At 43.5% G+C, this 15,620-nt stretch overlaps 1 protein-coding gene across 2 annotated transcripts in view; it reads left to right on the top strand.

The window, feature by feature from the left end:
• The first annotated feature begins 299 nt into the window (after positions 1-299).
• sh3bp2 (SH3-domain binding protein 2) overlaps positions 300-15,620 on the top strand; it is a 131,782-nt gene continuing 116,461 nt past the window's right edge. For both annotated transcript variants that reach the window (XM_043703980.2, XM_043703988.2), the window contains exon 1: positions 300-489. The gene's annotated coding sequence lies outside the window, so the exon portion shown is untranslated. The remainder of the gene's footprint in view (positions 490-15,620) is intronic.

Genomic DNA, 15,620 nt, shown 5'->3' with positions numbered 1-15,620 from the left:
CTTCATTTTATTTCCAAACTTTTCGAAATCAATTCAAATTCACCAAACTACGAGGCGCGACGTGAACACGCGTTTGCTGCGGAGAGAGTTGAGGAGTGTTACCGATGATCCTCACCCGGCAGCTTGCCTCAGTGACCAGCATACCCTCCCCCTGGGTTCCGGGGCTGCTCTCTGGGAGCCACTCGGCCAGAGTCAGTGCCCAGGCTCTGGTCTGTTGGACATCTCCCCACCCCAGGGTTAATTCGGGGACAGCACTCACGCAACACTTGCATTATCCTAACAGGTGGCTGACAAGACGACAGTGAGCATTTTGTTTTGGAAGCGTAAAGTTAGGCTCCTTCAAAGGAACTGAGTCAGCGGATTCGGTTGAGGAAGTTGAGCGAGAGAGAGAGAGAGAGAAAGCAGTGTTTGGTCAGAGAGCGAGTGGGACAGTTCACATTCCGGGCTGCTCCCCTTCCAGCTGGTCACTCTCATGGAAGCTTCCCTCAGGTACAGTATCATCGCCAGTGTCCTTTTTACTTAAAGAGAAACCGAGACAGGTAGAGTTGAACTCTCATGAGAGAGGGAGAGATGTTTTAGAAATTCGGAGGCTGATGGGTTGAGTTTTGACTACGCGCTTGGAAGGTTTTCGCCTCCAGATGTAGTGAAAATAGCGTTTGTCCCGGACATGAGTGGGACTGTGACCTGTCCCCAGTGTTTATTCAGCGAGGTGACAGTCTGTTTGCTGAATGAAGTGGAGATGAAAACTAAATAGGGCGACAGGGAGCGCAGGAACAGAAAGCAAACATCAATATTTACAAGTCGTAAATTATTTAAAGAAGCTAAGAATTTGATGGCCATTCGACCCAACTCCCGTGCACTAGGTTGGGAAATTTAACTGTAATTTGTTTATTTTTAAAATGAAATCCAGAAAAGTCTTGAAGCGCTGAGGATCTGTGGAGTGAGACTGGGACAGGCTCATGCTGCTGTTGAAGATCCTTCATTCACTGGTGGGATGTGGGTGTCGCTGACTGGGCCAGCATTTATTGTCCATCATTAGTTGCCCCTTGAGAAGGTGGGGGTGAGCTGCCTTCTGGAACCGCTGCAGTCCACCTGCTGTGGGTTGTACCACAATGCCATTAGGGAGGGAACTCCAGGATTTTGACCCACTGATGGAACTGTCATATATTTCCAAGTCAGGGTGGTGGGTGACTTCGAGGGGAACTTGCAGGGGGTAGTGTTTCCATGTATCTGCTGCCCTTGTGATTCTAGATGGGAGTGGTAGTGCGTTTGGAAGGTGCTGTCAGATGATTCTTGGTGAATTTCTGTAGTGCATCTTGTAGCTAGTACCCACTGCTGCTACTGAGTGCCAGTGGCGGAGGGAGTAAGCGTTTGTGGATGTGATGACAATCAAGCGGGCTGCTTTGTCCTGGATGGTGTCAAGCTTCTCGAGTGTAGTTGGAGCTGCACCCATCCAGGAAAGTGGGGAGTATTCCATCACACTCCTGACATGTGCCTTGTAGATGGAGGACAGGCTTTGAGGAGGCATGAGGTGAGTTACATGCTGCAGGATTCATAATCTCTGACCTGCTCTCGTAACCACTGTTTAGATGGTGAGCCCAGCTGAGTTTCTGGTCAATGGTAACCGCCAGGATGCTGATAGTCGGGGATTCAGTGATGTTAATGTAATCAAATGTCAAAGGGCAGTGATTAGATTGTCTATTATTGGAGATGATCATAACCTGGCATTTGTGTGGCACAAATATTATTTGTCACTTGTCAGCTCAAGCCTAGATATTGTCCAGATCTTGTTGCATTTGAACATGGACTGCTTCAGTATCTGATGAGTCATGAATGGTGCTGAACATTGTGTAGTCTTCAGCAAACACTCTCACTTTGCGACCTTATTTAATTTTAATTCACTTGTGGGACATGGGCATCACTGGCTGGGCCAGCATTACATTGCCCGTCCCTAGTTGCGCTTGAGAAGGTGGTGGTGAGCTTCTTGAACCACTGCAGTCCACACGCTGAAGGTTGATCCAACAATGTCATTCGGGAAGGAATTCCCGGATTGTGACCCAGTGACAGTGAAGAAACGGCAAGTCAGGATGGTGAGTGGCTTGGAGGGAACTTGCAGGTGGTAGAGTTCCCATCTATCTGCTGCCTTTTTCCTTCTAGGTGGAAGTGGTCACAAGTTTAGAAGGTGTTGTCTAAAGATCTTTGGAGAGTAGGTCATTTATGAATCAGCTGAAGTTTGTTGGGCCTAGGACATGACCCTGATGAACTCCTGCAGAAATGTCTTGGAGCTGAGAAGACTGACCACTAACAACCATGACCTTCTTCCTATGTGCGTAAGACTCTAACCAGCATAGTTTGCCTCCGATACCCATTGATTCAAGTTCTATTAGGGCTCCTTGATGCCACACTCGGCCGAATGCAGCCTTGATGTAAGTCTCACCTTTTATCCATGTTAGAACCAAAGCTGTAATGAGGTCAGGAGCTAGGTGGTCCAAGCAGAACCCAAACTGGGTTTCACTGAGCTGGTCATTGCTAAGCAGGTATTGCATGATAGTGCTGCTGATGACAACTTCCGTCACTTTACTGACGATCATGTTTACGACGGGGTGTCTGATGGTAATTGGCCACGTTGGATTAAGAGTCATAGAGTCATACAACACTGAAACAGACCCTTTGGTCCAACTCATTCAGATTGATAAGACATCCCAATCTGACCTAGGCCCATTTGCTAGCATTTGGTCCATATACCCATTCATATTCATAGACTCATCCAGGTGGCTTTTAAATGTTGTAATTGTACCCGCTTTCACCACTTCCTCAGGCAGTTCGTTCTATACACGCATCAACCTCTGCGTGAAAAAGTTATTTCTCCAGTCCTTTTTAAATTTCCCCTCTCACCTTTGACCTGTGTCCTCTAGTTTTGGATTTCCCACTCCAGAAAAGAGATCTTGATTTGATTTGATTCAACTTATTGTTATCACGTGCAACTAAGGACAGTGAAAAGTTCTGTTTTGAGTGCAGTACAGGCAGTTCATAACAATCAAGGAAATACAGATCATAGGGTGATTGAACTGAGCAAGGCAGAGTTACATCTGATCAGAAGGTGTACAATGACAAGATCAACATTATGTCTGAAATTTGAGAGGTCCATTCAGCAGTCTGATAACAACAGGGAAGAAGCTATTCTTGGACCTGTTAGTACATATTTTTAACCTTTGTGTTTTTTGCCTGATGGAAGAGGTTGGAAGAGATTACGACCAGGGTTGGAGGGGTCTTGATAACGTTGGCTGCCTTTCAACAGCAATGGGGAAGTGTACATGGAGTCAATGGATGCTGGCTTGTGTGATGGTCTGGGCTGTGTTCACAACTTTCTGTAGTTTCTTACAGTCCTGGGCAGAGCAGTTGCCATAGCAAGTAGTCATGCATCTGATGGTGGATCTGTAAAAATTGGTGACGGTCATTGTGGACATGCTGAACTTCATTGAGTCATAGAGGAGTACAGCATGGAAACAGACCCTTTGGGCCAACTCGTTCATGCCGACCAGATATCCCAACCCAATCTAGTTCCATTTGCCAGCACTTGGCCTATATCCCTCTAAACTATTCCTATTCATATACCCATCCAGATGCCTTTTAAATGCTGCAATTGTACCAGCCTCCACCACTTCCTCTGGCAGCGCATTCCATACATGTACCACCATCTGCGTGAAAACGTTGCCCCTTAGGTCTCTTTTATATCTTCCCCCTCTCACCCTAAACCTATGCCCTCTAGTTCTGGACTCCTCGAATCCAGGGAAAAGACTTTGTCTATTTATCCTATCCATGCCCCTCATAATTTTATAAACCTCTATAAGGTCACCCCTCAGCCTCCGACGCTCCAGGGAAAACAACCGCAGCCTATTCAGCCTCTCCTTATAGCTCAAATCCTCCAACCCTGGCAACATCCTTGTATATCTTTTCTGAACCTTTTCAAGTTTCACAATGTCCTTCTGATAGGAAGAAGACCAGAATTGCGCGCAATATTCCAAAAGTGGCCTAACCAATGTCCTGTACAGCCGTAACATAACCTCCCAACCCCTATACTCAATGCTCAATAAAGGAAAGCATATTAAACACTTTCTTCACTATCCTATCTACCTGTGACTCCACTTTCAAGGAACTATGAACCTGCACTCCAAGGTCTCTTTGTTCAGCAACACTTCCCAAGATCTTACCATTAAGTGTACAAGTCCTGCTCTGGTTTTCTTTTCCAAAATGCAGCACCTCACAGTTATCTAAATTAAACTCCATCTGCCACTCCTCAGCCCATTGACCCATCTGATCAAGATCCCATTGTAATCTGAGGTAACCTTTTTTGCTGTCCACTACACCTCCAATTTTGGTGTCACCTGCAAACTTACTAACTGTACCTCTTATGTTCACATCCAAATCATTTATATAAATGTTGAAAAGTAGTAGACCCAGCACTGGTCACAGGCCTCCAATCTGAAAAACAACCCACCACCACCACCCTCCACCACCTTTGAGCCAGTTCTGTATCAAAATAGCTAGTTCTCCCTGTATTCCATGAGATTTAACCTTGCTAACCAGTGTCCTATGGGGGACCTTGTTGAAAGCCTCACTGAAGTCCATATAGATCACGTCCACTGCTCTGCCCTCATCAATCCTCTTTCCTTAGCCTCCTGACGATAAAGAGCCATTGTTGTGCCTTTTTGACCATCACATCTACATGAGTGGTCCAGGACAGATTGTTAGTTATTGTCATTCCCAGGAACTTATACAGTCATGGAGTAGAGAGATGTACAGCATGGAAACACAACCTTCAGTCCAATTCTTCCATGCTGATCAGATATCCTAAATAAAACTCATCTCATTTGCTAACATTTGGCCCATATCCCTCTAAACCCTTACTGTTCATATACCGATCCAGATGCTTTTTAAATATTGTAATTGTAGCAGCCTCTACCCCTTCCTTTGGCAGCTCATTCCATTCATGTACCACCCTTTGCATGTAAAAGTTACCCTTTAGTTCCCTTCAAAATCTTACCCCTCTCATCTTAAAACTATGCCCTCTAGTTTTGGTCTCCCCCATCCAGGGGAAAATACCTTGTCTATTTACCCTATCCATGCTTCTCATGATTTTGTAAACTTCTATAAGGTCACCCCTCCACCTCTGATGCTCCAGGAAACATAGCCCCAGCCTATTTAGCTTCTCTGTTTTGCTCAAACCCTCCAACTGTGACAAATTCTTGTAAATCTTTTCTGAACCCTTTCAATTTTCGCAACATCCTTCCCAAAGCAGAGAGACTGGTTGACGTTCTTGACTATCTCCATTGGTGTCGATAAGGGCTATTCAGCTCATGATTTTATAAATCTATATAAGGTTTCTTCAATCTCTGATGCTCCAGGGAAAAGAGGCCCAGCCCTATTCAGCCTGTCCTTGTAGCTCAATCCCCCCAGTCCTGGCAACATCCTTGTAAATCTTTTCTGCTCCCTTTCAAGTTTCACAACATCTCTCCTGTTAAAGAGTGACCAGAATATGTGCAGTATCCCAAGCATGGCCTCACGAATGCCCTGTACAGCCTCAACATGACCTCCCAACTTCTATACTCAATGCACTGAACAATAAAGGTAAGTCTCCTTCACCACCGTGTTTACCTATGGCTCCACTTTCAAGGAACTATGCACCTGTACCCCTCGGTCTCTTTTTTGGAAACACTCCCCAAGGCTCTACCATTATCTGTAGAAATCCTGCCCTGGTCTGTCTTGTCAAAATGCAACACCTCACATTTATCTAAATTAAACTCCATCTGCCATTCCTCGGCCCACTGACCCATCTGATCAAGGTCCAGTGGTACTCTGACATAATCTTCTTCATTGTCCACTGCACTGCCTATTTTGGTGTCATCTGCAAATTTCCCAACCATACGTCCTATATTCACATCCAAATCATTTATATAAGTGATGAAAAGCAGTAGACCTAGCACTGATCCTTGTGGCACACCACTGGTCATAGGCCTCCAGTCCAAATAACAATCATCCACTGATTCCTATCTTCAAGCCTTTTGTATCTAATCTTCTATTGAACCAGGGTTGATCCCCTGGTGTGATGGTAATGGTTGAGTCGAGGATATGCCAGGCCATGAGGTTACATAATGCGCTGAAGTACAGTTCTGCTGCTGCTCATGATCCACAATGCTTCATGGATGCCCAGTCTTGAGGTGTTAGATCTGTTTGAAGTTTGTCCCATTTAGCACGGTGATATTACCACACAACACGATGGAGGGAATTCTCAATGTGAAGACAGGACTTTCTCTCTACAAGGACTATGTGTTGGTCACTTCTACTGATATTGCCATGGACAGATCTGCAGCTGGCAGATTGATAAGGATGAGATCAAGTATGTTTTTCCCTCTTGCTCTTTCCCTCAACTCCTGCTGCAGACCCAGTTTAGCAGCTACATCCTTTAGAATCCAACCAGCTCATTCACTAGTGTTGCTGATAAGCCACTGTTTGTGGTGGACTTTGAATTCCCCTACCCAGAGTACATTTTTCACCCGTGCTATCCTCAGTGCTTCCTCCAAATGTTATACAACGTGGAGGAGTACCAATGCAACCACAGAAGGAAGGCTGTAGATGGTAACCAAGGAGGTTTTCTTTTTTAACTGAAGCCATGAGACTTCATGGGATCCAGAGTCAATGTTGAGGACTCCCATAGCTACTCCTTCCCAACTGCACATTATTATACCAGTGGGACAGACATATCCAGGGATGGTGGTGGTTTCTGAGACATTGTCTGCGCGGTATGATTCTATGAGTGTGACTGTGTCAGGCTGTTGCTTAACTAGTCTATGAGACAGCTCTCCCAATTTTAACACTAGGCCCCAGATGTTAATGAGAAGGACTTTGCAAGTTCAATAGGGCTGTTTTTAACCATTGTCTTTTCCGGTGCCAAGGACAATGCCAGGTAGTCATCCAGTTTCATTTCTTTGAGACTTCATAGTAATTATTACAACTGAATGGCTTGCTTGACCATTTCAAAGGTCAACTGAGAATCAACCACATTGCTGTGGGGTCTGGCACCACATGAAGACCAGACTAGGTGAGGATGCCCCTGAAGGATATTAGTGAACCAGATGGGTTTTCCTGACAATGGACAGTGGTTTCATGGCTGTCAACAGATTCTTAATTCCAGATGTTCTTTATTGAATTCACATTCCATCATCTGCCGTGGCGGGATTCAAACCCGGGTCTTCAGAGCATTAGCCAAGTTTCTGTCTTTATTGTCAAGCAATGATACCATTAACTGTCGCCCCCTTCCATGTTGCAATCTTGATGAATGTTTCCAGCTATTTTTGTGGTTTTATTCCACATTTCTGGAAAATTATATTTACACAAAATCAGGACTTTACTCCCTAAACCTTTCCTCTCTTTGAAATTTCACTTGGTAACCTGTCTTGAATGATACAGCCAGGAATTGGGAAATGGAATGTCAGCAGTCATTGTTAGACATTTCGAGTATTAACATGGGGCTGTCTTCCTATACTTGCACAGAACTGTCAGGAGAGACTGTACCTAAAGTATTGCAGTCAGTTTTGAACAACTTACTTACATTTCTAATTAACCTGTTCAAACTCACCGCAGGATCAGGTGGGACTTGAGGTAGGGGCACTACATTGTGCCAAAAGACTCCTCTTAAGGAGAGATCTACTTTGATTTGGAGAGAATGCAGAAGAGATGCACTCAGCTGATCCTGGGATGGAGGGATTGTCTTAAGAGGAAGGTTTGAGCAGGTTAAGCCTGTATCAATTGGAGTTTTGAATAATGAGAGTAAATCTGTGAATGGACAGAAAGATGAATGAATGGGTTAGATCAAGAGTAGAAGTTCTGGATTTCTGGAGAGAGGAAATAGTCAAGTACAGACAATGGCAACTGAAAACATGACAGCCTTCTGTACAGCACCCACAGATCATCAGTATTTCCAATAATTTATGTTATTGTTAGCTTTCTTCATCAAGACTTAAACTTTTCAATTCTCTGTAAAGGGACAGTATTTGACAGAATTTCTTACATTGATTAGTGGTATAGAAAAACTTCCAATTCTGTGGTGTTTTTCAAAACCTAAGGCTGTTCCAAAGTAGGTAATGAACTGCTTTTTACCTGTAGTTTCACAAAAACACAATTCCCAGATCCCTGCATCCCATCTAATGTAATTCTGGCCTCTTGAATACTTTCTGAATTGAATTGCTATTGATGGCCTTAATCTATCCAAGTGCTAAACTCTGGAATTCCCACTTCTCCCTCCCTCTTTAAGATGCTCTTTAAAAATCTACCTCTTTGATTAAATGTTGGTTGTCTAATCTAATATCATCTTGTGAGGTCCTTCCTGGAAAGTACCTTGGAATGTTTCCTGACATAAAAGGTGCTATTTAAATCTGAGTTCCTGATGTTGTTGGGATGTTGGAAGTGAGGCAGCCAATAATCACACAGCAAGCAACCGCAAAATGGAAGGAGCTAATTTGCTTTAATGATGTCAGTTGAGGGATGACTGTTGCTAAGAATGTCAGGATGAAATCCCCTGCTCTTTAATAGGACTTTGATACACGCTGAACTGCATTGTCAGTCTGAATTTTTTACTCAACTTTTTGGAAGTGGATTTGAAATCATGCCTCCAGGGTTATTAACAACAAGGGTGAACAACTATCTAAGTGATATGTGCTATGGTGTTAACAAAATAAATTAATCTAGCAGTTCGGAAAATACAGATAACATAAAACAAATAATTGTTTTTATTTCCAAGTTACACCATTGATCTATCTTAACCATATGACCAAGTTTTATTTTTAATTTTATTAGTTCACGGGAAATGGGTGTTTTTTTTTGGATTAGAATAGATTACTTACAGTGTGGAAACAACGAGTCCACACCGACCCACTGAAGCGCAACCCACCTGGACCCACTCCCCTAACACTACAGGCAATTTAGCATGGTCAATTCAGCTAACCTACACATTGCTAGACATTTATTGCACATCAATAAATGTCCTTGTTGTTTCTTCAACTGACGCACTCCATTTGATGTCGGCACACCCACAGTGTCAGGATTTTGACCCAGTGACCGTGAAGATATGGTGACATATTTCCAGTTCAGAATAGAATGCGGTTTGGAGGAGAACCTGTACCTACTACTCCTGTCCTTCTAGGTGGTAGAATTTATTTGTTTGACTGGGATGATTTGTCTCCAACAGTCCTAACCAACCTCCCTTGTTCTTCATGCCAATGGAGAGTTTCTTTGATTCCCATGACTTCAATTTTACAACATACTGCACTTGGTCATATGCTGCCTTGATGTCATGGGCAGTCCCTCTCATTTCAATATTGGAATCAGGTCTTTTGTCTAATTTAAAACAGAAGCTCTGAAGCAGAAGTAGAGCAACAATGGCAGGGGTTTCTGGGTGTAATTGAGGACACAGTGCAGAGGTTCATCCCAAAGAAAAGAAAGATTATCCGGGGTGGGGGGAATTAGACAGCCATGGCTAACAAAGGAAATCAGGAAATGTATCAAAGAAAAAGAGCGAGCCTATAAAGTGGCCAAGAGCACTGGGAAATCAGAAGATTGGGAAGGCTACAAAAACAAACAGAGGATAACAAAGAGAGAAATAAGGAAGGAGAGGATCAAACATGAAGATAGGCTAGTCAGTAATATTAGAAATGATAGTAAAAGTTTCTTTCAATACATAAGAAACAAATGAGAGACAAAAGTAGACATTGGGCTGCTCCAAATTAATGCAGGAGGCTAGTGTTAGGAGATAAGGAAATAAATGAAGAACTTAATAAGTACTTTGTGTCAGTCTTCACAGTGAGTAATATCCCAACAATTAAGGAGAGTCAGGGGGCAGAGTTGAGTATGGTAGCCATTACAAAAGAGAAAGTGGCCTAGATGGGCTACATTCTAGAGTTCTGAGGCTGAGGAAATAGTGGAAGTGTTGCTTGTGATCTTTCAAAAGTCACTGGAGTCGGGGAAAGTCCCAGGTTATTGGAAAATCTCTGTTGTAACCCTCTTTTTCAAGAAAGGATCAAGACAAAAGATGGAAAATTATAGGCCGATTAGCCTAACCTAGGTTTTTGGTAAAATTCCAGAATCCATCGTTAAGGATGAGATTTCTAAGTTCTTGGAAGCGCAGGGTCGGATTAGAACAAGTCAGCATGGATTTAATAAGGAGAGGTCGTGCCTGACAAACCTGTTAGAATTCTTTGAAGAGGTAACAAGTAGGTTAGACCAGGGAAACCCAGTGGATGTTATCTATCTAGATTCCAAAAGGCCTTTGATAAGGTGTCTAATGGGAGGCTGCTGAATAAGGTGAGGGCCCATGGTGTTTGAGGTGAGCTTATGGATTGAGGATTGGCTGTCTGACAGAAGTCAGAGAGTTGGGATAAAAGGTTTTTTTCTCAGAATGGCAGCCAGTGACAAGTGGTGTCCCGCAGGGTTCAGTGTTGGGGCCACAGCTGTTCACATTATATATTAATGATCTGGATGAAGGGAGTGGGGGCATTCTAGCGAAGTTTGCCGATGATACGAAGTTAGGTGGACAGGCAGGTAGTACTGAGGAGGTGGGGTGGCTACAGAAAGATTGAGACAGTTTAGGGGAGTGGTCCAGGAAATGGCTGATGAAAGTCAATGTAAGCAAATGCGAGGTCTTGCACTTTGGAAAAATAAATACAGGCATGGACTATTTTCTGAACGGTGAGAAAATTCCTAAAGCCAAAGTACAAAGGGATTTGGGAGTGCTAGTCCAGGATTCTCTAAAGGTTAACTTGCAGGTTGAGTCTGTGATTAAGAAAGTGAATGTAATTTTGTCATTTATCTCAAGAGGGTTGGAATGTAAAAGCAGCGATGTGCTTCTGAGACTTTATAAAACTCTAGTTAGGCCCCATTTAGAATACTGTGTCCAATTTTGGGCCCCACACCTCAGGAAGGACATACTGGCACTGGAGCGTATCCAGCGGAGATTCACATGGACGATCCCTGGAATTAGATTACTTACAGTGTGGAAACAGGCCCTTCGGCCCAACAAGTCCACACTGACCCACCGAAGAGCAACCCACCCAGACCCATTCCCCTTCACCTAACAGTACGAGCAATTTCCCATTGCCAATTCACCTAACCTGCCCATTTTTGGACTGTGGGAGAAAACTGGAGCACCCGGAGTAAACCCACGCAGACACAGGGTGAATGTGCAAACTCCACACAGACTGTTGCCTGAGGCGGGAATTGAACCCGGGTCCCTAGCACTGTAAGGGACCACCGTGCCGCCCACTGTGCTGCCCATGTGCATTCATGCTGGGCTTTTCCTTCATTAAGGAGAAGGATATTCATAAATTCACATCCAATTAATTGTTGAATTGTCCACCACCATTTAAGACTGTGTTTTTTATTCATTCAGTATTGGGGGAGGGGGGCGTTGCTAGCTGGACCAGCATTTATTGCTCATCTCTAGTTGCCCCGAGAAAGTGCCACCTTCAACCACTGCTGTCCGTGTCTTGAAGGTACACCCACTATGTCCTGAGGAAAGGAATTCCAGGATTCTAACTTTTTATTAGTGTTTGATTTAACGCACACATGAAGGTATTGAGTGAGACAGAAAAGACTATTTAACTGTTATCAATCATATTCTTGGTCTGAAGTCCCCATTTCTCTGATTATTTTAAAGACACTGATTAGATCACCGCTGGAATTCCAGTCAGGTTAATGTGATCTGTTCCTAAGGAACTTTCCAATTCTCAGTCTGGTACCACAGTGCTGTGACTGGGAAAAGCAATGGGGATAAAACCGTAGGTTGACCTTCCCTGGGCCAGCTTGAATGGCCTATCTTGAGGTGAAAGGTATTCTCCAGAAGCCTTTTTTGGGATTTCATTGATGAGACAGTGTTGAAGGTGGTACCCTTCAACACTGTCTCATCAATGAAATCCCAAAAAAGGGTGAGTTGGTAGTTTATGAGATAGTGTGGAGTGATGTAATGAGAACAGAATTAAACTCCTCATCTGTGCTCCTCCATGAGGCAGGCTCCTTCACCTGGGGCTCAGTTTCACAAGGAGGGGTAGTAATGGTAGGCAAAGCAAGATATGATTCTGAGGTGAACCACTGCAGTTTCCTCTCTTCCTTGGATTCATTTTTCTTTTGTTTGTTCATTCATTCTTTTGTTCAGTCACAACATCCATGCATTGCTTCCACTGCAGTGTATTTACACGTTGTGGTGAACTCTTTAATACATCAATGGAAATTGGGGGATTTGTAACTTCTTTGAAGTTGGCATTACTGGTCAAAACATTGAATAAATGTTTAATATTGTTTTTGGTTCAGCAGCTCCTCCCTGAATGGTCAAGCAGTGTTGTTCTGTTACACTGTGGCTTTGCCCCTCAGAGGTGTCAGATCTCTATACAGTCATGCCTACAGTTTCTGTTGAACCTGAGCCATTTTAGTCCATGCTTTAAGTTGAGATGGTAACATTTGATCATGACCAAAGAGTTCTCCACAGTGAGTGGTCAACTTTCAACCATCTACGAACATCATCTAAAAAGTACAATCTAACATATGGCATACTCTCCCATTGATTCTGATATCACACCTTGATAGATTGTGGAGAGGTTGCTTCCTCAAGTCAGAGAATCTAGAATGGGGATTGCTGTTCAAAAATCTTTGGTCACTTGTTCAAAACCGAATGAGGTGAAACCTTCTCTCTGAGGGTCAAGAATCTTTGGAACTTGCTTTCTGAAAAAATGGTTGAAGCAGAGTTCTTGGATATTTTCAATGGACTGAAAGCTTATAAGGAGTAGGTGAGAATTTGCATTTGGCATTATAATCAGATCAGTCATCATCTCAAAGAGTAGTGGTACAGGCTTGAGGCTGATTAGCTTACTCCTTATGTTTATGCAGCATAGAAGCTGGTCATTCATACCATCCTGTTCATGTCAGCTCTTTAAAAGAGCTATCTGAAAAATCCATTCCCCTTCACTTTTTCTCCATGATAATGCAAATTCGTGCCAATTATAAAATAGCAATTAAAATTCAATTAGCTTTTGATCTATGTAGATTTATTTTGGAAAGTTCTTTCTACGTTTTCCTAAACAAAGCTTTCCAAGTAATTCATAGCATCCTAGAAATTCATAGCGCAGAAAGAGTGTGTTTTTGAAAAAAAAGAGTTGTGTAAGATTACCTACAATGCAGAAACAGGCCCTTCGGCCCAACAAGTCCACACCGACCCTCCGAAGAGCAACCGACCCAGACCCATTCCCCTACACCTGATATTACGGGCAATTTATCATGGCCAATTCACCTAACCTGCACATCTTTGTGACTGTGGGAGGAAACCGGAGCACCCGGAGGAAACCCACACAGACACGGGGAGAATGTGCAAACTCCACACAGACAGTTGCCCGAGGCAGGAATTGAACCCAGGTCTCTGGCGCTGTGAGGCAGCAGTGCTAACGGCTGAGCCACCATGCCACCCTACTGTGCCACTGTGCGTGCTGGGGTAACTCACCAATGCTCCTGAGACAGCACATTCCAAACTAGACAACCCCTACCAGCTAGAAAGACAAGGGCAACAGATATGTGGGAACACCATCACCACCTGCAAGATCCCCTCCAGGTCACTCACCTTCCTGACTTGGAAATATATTGCTGTTCCTTCAGTGTTGCTGAAAATCCTGGATTTCCCTCCCTAACAACATTGAGTGCATCTACATTAAATGGACTGCAGTAACACAAGAAAGCAGCTCAACACCACCTTCTGGGGATGGGCCATAAATCCCAGAATTGTATGGTATGGAAGAGGCCATTCAGCCCATCAAGTCTGCACTATTAGAGTGAGAAGAAAAGATCTTTATGTGAGCTGTTGCAGTACTCGCAGGAATTGAATGGAGGATGTGAGTAACTGGATGCAACACAACAAATTGAAGTAAAGATAATACAGCAGGAAGCACAAAGTGCTAACTTTAGAAATATCCTATTGTATTCAGAATGAAGTAGCCACTATACTTATTTGTCAGACTGTACAAGTATTTGTCTTGCAAAGATACTTGATTCAAAAAATGTCTGTCTCCAAATAAAGGTTGGTGTTTAATTAATTTAAAAATAAATGCACTTTAATACCTTTCACAGGTTCAGAATGTTTTAGGGTACATTAAAGCCAATAAAGTGCTTTTGAAGTGTTGACAATATGCTATGATGCAGGAAATGAGTGCACAGCAAGCTTGCAGGCACTGCATGATAATCCGTTTCAGTAGTGTTGTTTCAGGGACAAACATTGGCCATGGTATTAGGGCAGAATTTCCTTGCTTTTCTTCCAAATGTTTTAGCCATGTAATCTTTGTTTTTAAATGTGTTTGTGAATTGTGATGGCTGGGCCAGCATTTGTTGTCTATCCCGAACTGTCCTGGGGAAGGTGGTGAGCTGCTTTCTTGAACCTCTGCAGTCTGTGAGGTAAGTATAACTGTTAGAAAGAGAATTCTAGGAGTTTGATCCCAGTCCCATTGAAGGAATGGCAATGTATTTCCAAGTGAGGATGGTGAATTGTTTGGAGGGGAATTTGCAGATGGTGGTGTTCCCAGACATCTGCTCCCTTCTCCTTCTTTTAGGTTGTGGACATGGTGGGTTTGAAAGATGATGCTGAAGGAGATTTGGTGAGTTCCTACATCCTCCTGCTCAGGCAATCCCTTGGGATCCACTCTAATGTTGTGGGTGTGACTAAACAATTCAAAGCTGGATCTACACTCCCTGCCACAAGCGAGGCAAGTGATGCTTGTGGAAATGCTTGAGTGGGATACCTGGGTTTTTGCACACTCTTCCTGCTGTTTGCACTTGGCCTCAACCCGGGCTCTATCAGAGAACTCAAGATAGTTGGTGCTTTTGCAGATGCTTCGTTTCTTGTTTGGGCAGTAATGGGCGAGGGATTGTCACATGTTATTACAGGTGTTGATTTTTTTCAGGGAGACTTTGAAGACGAACTTGAAGTATTTCGCCTGCCCTCCTGGTTGACCCTTACTTGAAACTCTGAATAGATCATTTGTTCTGGAGATTATGTGTCAGACCTGTGGACAATGTAACCAGTGCCTTGATACTGGGGTTGTTGCCTTGAGATTTGACACTGATATTGGAGGATCTATCCTTCTCGTGGATTGGAAGAATTTTGCAAAGGCATCACTGGTGTTAATTTTCAGGGGCTTTGAGGAGTCTGCTGTGTTGTGTTAGGCTGTGTTGTTGCTGCAGTGCACCTTCTAGATGAGGTACACTACTGCTGTAAGTAGTCATAGTCCAACGGGTTTATTTGAAATCACAAGCTTTCATAGCGCTGCTCCTTTGTCAAGTGAAGGTGCAGGACTCAGAAAGCTTGTGATTTCAAATAAACCTGTTGGACTATAACCTGGTGTCATGTGACTTCTGACTTTGTCCACCCCAGTCCAACACCAGCACCTCAACATCATGGCGACTATAGGTCAGTGGTGGAGAAAGTATGTTTAAGTTAATGGATGCGTTGGGGAGTTGACTGAAGAATGATTTTAGGTTTCTTAATGTGGGAAAGAAGTGCCTGGAAATTCCTTTTACAGTTTTTAACTACATCAGCC

This window comes from Chiloscyllium plagiosum, unplaced genomic scaffold, assembly GCF_037043375.1.
Source record: "Chiloscyllium plagiosum isolate Xiang-an unplaced genomic scaffold, Cpla_swu_hap1 HiC_scaffold_2, whole genome shotgun sequence".
NCBI classification, from domain to species: domain Eukaryota; kingdom Metazoa; phylum Chordata; class Chondrichthyes; order Orectolobiformes; family Hemiscylliidae; genus Chiloscyllium; species Chiloscyllium plagiosum.
Note: the sequence above shows the minus strand (reverse complement) of the source record. Positions and strands in the feature narration are given on the sequence as shown.